Source organism: Dendrobates tinctorius, unplaced genomic scaffold (genome assembly GCF_039654945.1).
Source record: "Dendrobates tinctorius isolate UK_male_01 unplaced genomic scaffold, ASM3965494v1 ptg000322l, whole genome shotgun sequence".
Taxonomy (NCBI): domain Eukaryota; kingdom Metazoa; phylum Chordata; class Amphibia; order Anura; family Dendrobatidae; genus Dendrobates; species Dendrobates tinctorius.
Genome location: NW_027361989.1, coordinates 640,475 through 645,878, shown reverse-complemented (window position 1 = coordinate 645,878; position 5,404 = coordinate 640,475).

Below are 5,404 nucleotides of genomic sequence, written 5' to 3'. Positions count from 1 at the left end.
CCTAACTAACCCTAACCCTTAACCTAACCCTAAACCTTGACTTTACTAACCCTAACTCATCCTAACCTTTACCATAACCATTGTACAAAAAAAAACGCATGCACAAAAAAACGCATAAAAAACGCATGTATATGCGCAATATGCGCACCCATAGACTTATAATGGGTTTCTTGCTGTAAAAAAACGCAATGCGTGCGCATGCGTTTTTTTGGGGCAAGTTGGACGCTCAAAAAATGCAACAAGGTGCAGTTTGTGCGCCCGAGCGCACAGTAAAAAAACGCATGCGCGCAAAAACGCATAAAAAAACGCATTCACATAAGCGCATCCCATGCAAAATATAGGGAAAAAAAACGCATGCGTTTTTCAGCGCTATAAAAGTGTGCAAAAAAACGCAAGTGTGAAACCAGCCTTAGACATGTGTCTGGACTGATTATTAGCCATTCAGTGGTAGTGTTATTTATACTGTTATTCTATTACTATTTTATACGGACTATGCAGTCCAGACATGTGTATATCTACTTATGACTAAGGTTCCTTGTAACTGGAATAGAGGTGGTATATTTAGATACTTACATTGTTAAAGCGCCTTCCATAATATATAGTCAGTTGCTGACTTATTTGAACCTTCAGCCATTTCTAGGTGTTCATTGTTCAGTGAGTCCTTTATGGGTTCTGTGATGAGGTTTCACGCTGTGTATCAATTCTCACAAAAAAAAAATATGTATTTTTTTTGTTATGACTTGTTATCATAGACATTGTTAGTATTTTACTAAATAAATTTTGTACTGAATTAAAAAATCCTTTTATGGTGATCTCATTTCTATATAGTTATATCTATTTAATAGAATATGTGCTCACATTTTGGTTATATGTTATACCCATGATTGTGTTTATGAAGCTACAGCTTCAAATTTAGAGGATTAGCTTGTTGGTGCAAAAAGTTTTGAAGGGGCCTGGGCCCCCCTTCCTCCGCGATGCCCTGCCCCTGTTGCCACGCCCCCTGCCAACAGCCTGAAATGAAGTTCCAATGCTGAATTAGTGCTGGGAAGAGGGTACACCGTGCTCCGGTAGGTGCCGGTCACCTACCGGAGCATGGCAGGGGGTGAATTAATATTCACCACCTGCTGCCACACGCTGCGTTCCTCTGCTTTGATACAGGACCTGGAACGATGTATGCAATCATGTGATCGCTCACATCTCAGGATCTGCATCTAACCCCAACCCTGCAGCAGCAGGCAGTATTAATTTATCCTTGCCAGGCTCCAGTAGGTGACAGGCACCTACCAGAGGATGGTAGATACAGGGGGCCCGCTGTTCATGGGCGCATTACAACCCTCGGCGGCAGGCCCGACGGCCCGAGGGCAGTGGCGTCCCCTGCCTACATGGTAGGTACGCCACTGCTGCCCTGCATCCATGTGGATGGGATTTAGACCTTTATGCTGCATATGACCCCAACCTAATGAACCGTTGAGTTAGCATGCTTTTTCTTCACAAATACTTCTTACATGTTTGCTTGTTTTTCCTGATGTAAACCTTTTATTTTCATGGAATTCTGCATTTTGCTAGTTTCTGCTGCCGTTAATCCTTTCACGACTTTGAAAATGTGACATTTTTGAAGCATTTTTAAACAGGAATATATCACAGTTATTCACCAAGGGCCACACCAATTTATGGTTGTCCCCGAAGGGCCGTTTGTTACTCTGCAGGTTCTGTAGAAGCTGGTTAACCACCACTTTAGTTCAGCAAAGCCAATATCTCAGTTCTGCAGCGATCGTTGGTGGGATTAACCCTGTAGTCAGTCAACAGTCCCCCTGCTTAAATACATAGCCTGCATTAAAGGGGTATTCTCATGCCGAACAGCAAAATAAGGCAGCATGCTTTCAGCAATCATGGGAAGGAGAAACAGATGCTATAATTACTTACTAAATGGGAAACTGCTGGGGAAATCAGACATGGAAAAAGACTTAGTCATCTTAGTCAATAAGAAGCTAAATTGGAGTGCCCAGTGTCAGGCAGCTGCCACCAAAGCAAATCGGGTCATGGGATGCATTAGAAGAGGTCTGGGGACACGAGATGAAAACATAATTCTCCCTCTGTACAAATCACTTGTCAGACCACACTTGGAGTATTGTGTGTAATTTTGGACGCCAGTGCTCAAGAAAGACTTTACTGAACTTGAAAGGGTTCAAAGGCGGGCTACTAAAATGATAAATGGAGTTGGTTCACTACAATACCCAGAAAGGGTATTTACTCTAGAAAAGAGAAGACTTAGGGGAGACCTAATATATATGTACAAGTATATCAGAGGGCAATACAGAGATCTCTCCAATGCACTGTTTGTACCAAGGACTGTGACAAGAACACGGGGGCATTCTCTTCGTTTGGAGGAAAGACAATTTCTGCACCAGCATAGAAGAGGGTTCTTCACGGTAAGTGCAGTGAGGCTCTGGAATTCTCTTCCTGAGGAAGTGGTGATGGCCAACTCACTGAATGAATTTAAGAAAGGAATGGATGCTTTTCTTGTGAGTAACAGTATAGAAGGTTACGAATAACAGAATATTATAGGTAGATGGTTGACCCAGCTTAGGGGAAGGAATTTTTTTCCCTATGGAGAAAATTGGCTTCTACTCTGTGCGTTTTTTTGCCTTCCCCAGGATCAACAATGCAGAACAGCTGCACTAAAAATAGGCTGAACTAGATGGACATAAGGTCTTCCTTCAGCCTTCAAAACTATGTTACTATGATCTTCTCCTCCTAGTACTTACCTAGAGGTCTTCTGCTCATCTTTGCCTGATCTTCTCCTGGCTGTGTGGGCTGGCGATCGCCATGCTGGATCTGGAGGCCACGAGTCCTCTTCTTCTTTCCAGCATCCTCTTCTTCTGCCTGATCTCATTGCAGCACTGCGCATGCGCAGCAGTGTCATGGTGACAGGAGAGGCATCCTGCCCCCTGGATTGACTGATGAATGGGACAGGAGTGACGTCATGTCAGTGAGTGGCCAGGAGACATTTGGCCTCACTTCCACGACATTCTTCATGTTTCATGGATCAGTGATCCAGGCAAGATGAAAAGACAGCCGGAAGCAGGAGAAGAAGACACAGGGAACCGCTAGACTGTACTCCGGGACCCAAGGAGCTGCAGTTGCGACAGGGAAGTATGTGAGTTTTTTTTGTGTTCTAGGGTGATAATACTCCTTTAAGGCCAGCCAGAAGAGCTACTGAAAAGGCAGCCACAAGAATCCCCAGCAATTGGAGTCCTGTATATTTTACCCCCAGGTATGTTCAGCTCTAGATGTTTTGTTCCCTGCATGTTGTTTTGTTCCCTGCAAGCTGAGGGTGAAACATCTGGGGTCAAAATGCTAGGGGCAAAACATCAGATGGCAAAACATCCAGGGACAAAATTCTGTAGGTGAAACATCCGGGGGAAAACTGCTGGGAGTGAAACATCCAGGGGTGAACTGAGGGGGGTGAAAAATCCTTGGGCGAACTGCTGGGGTGAAACATCCTTGGGCGAAACATCTAGGGGCGAACGGCTGTGCCCCCGCACATATCGCCCCCAGCAGTTTCTCGCCCAGCAGTTCCCCCCGGATGTTTCACCCCCAGCAGTTCGCCCCTGGGGAAACATCCTGGGGGCCAAATGCTGGGGACGAAATGTGGGGGGGGCGAAATGTACCCGGGGGCGAAACATCCAAATCCCCCGATACACATGGCCCCCCTCATCCCTATACTGGTATGCATGGATCTCTCATCCATATCCTGGTATGCATGGATCCCTCATCCCTATCCTGGCAGGAATGATCACCCTCATCACTATCCTATCCTGGTATGCATGGTCCCCATCTTTAACCTGGTATGCATGGCCCCATCTCGCCCTGGTATATAGGTTGCCCATCTCGTCGTAGTATGCAGGGCCCCATCTCGTCCTGGTATGCAGCGCCCCATCCTTATTCTGGTATGATTGGCACCCATCCCGGTCCTGGTATGCATGGCCCCATCAGAAAACATAAAAAAAAATTACAATTACCTACCCGGCGCTCCTTCATAGCGTCCTGCTCCGATGTCAGCAACTGCTTTATGCTTATAAGCAGCACATGGCATGGATGTCATACGTTGCTCACAAGCAGAGCTCAGCTGCCGGAGTACTCACCGGGACTGTGCGCACAGAGAGCAGTGAGTATTCATTCCTCTTCAGTAGCGCGCAGTGTCAGCCACCGGCTTCCTGCTGCTGCCGGCGGTCACGTGTGCCGCTACTTAAGAGAAATGAATATTCATTGGATTCATCATTCATTCATTAGGAGACTATTTAATACTGAACCATATTCAAGCGGGACTAGACGAAGAAAACCCTAAAACCATGTATCATGTTATCTGAAACAGTCAGAAAACTAGCCACATATTGGCCGACCGCAGACCTCAAACTATATACTGTGTAAGTTTACGAGATGGACTAAATGTATAGACTTGTTAGGAGACTATGTAGAAAAATAAATTTTTTTTTTTTTACTATATTCATTGTGTTTATTATTCATTATCATTACTTTTGGATCGCCCCTCGTATAAGCCCCTCCAGTGTCAGGAATAGATAGTATGTGACAATCCCGTATATACCGCTCAGGGAACACTTACCTTTCAGAGATAATTTCCATATTCATACTAAATAATGGCACAGATCTCCCAGACATTATGACTGCACATATCCCTAGTCTTTATACCGATATTGCACTCATTCCCTGACAGACCGCAGCATGGCCATTAGTTAGAAGCTGCTAATGATCTTTGGAGCAGGTAAGTTTTCCCTGAGTGGTACATATTGGGCCGTCTGAAGACTGAGTTTAGTCTAGGACAATTTGTCTGCACTACTAATTAACAGCAGTTACATTACCAAACTAGGGCAGTCCCTATAGGAGAAAAACCCAAGAATTATACTGTATTGTCACATACTATCTATTCCTGACACTGGAGGGGCTTATAAACTTACACAGTATATAGTCTGAGGTCTGGAATCTGCCAATATGGGGCTGGTTTTCTGACTGTTTTGGATAACATGATTTTAGTTTTTTTTGTCTAGTCTCGCTTGAATATAGGTCAATATTAAATAGTCTCCTGATGAGTCGCCTTTGAGGACGATGAAGCCCATAGAAATGAGAGGTTGGAGAGTGAGTGTGTATACGTCACCTCACCCTATGTACTGAACTGTGGGGTACATGTTTTTACTATTAGTCACCTACTGACTAACCCTCAGGGGGTGAATTATGGGTATAGTTTTACATTTGGAATTAATAAAGTTTAGTTTTATCCTTTTGTCAGCAAACATGAGGAATGACAAGAGACAACCCATTTGAGAAGATTCAGTTTTGGTTAAAACTATTCCAACATTATGAACATAAAAAAGGCTTCTCTCCTATG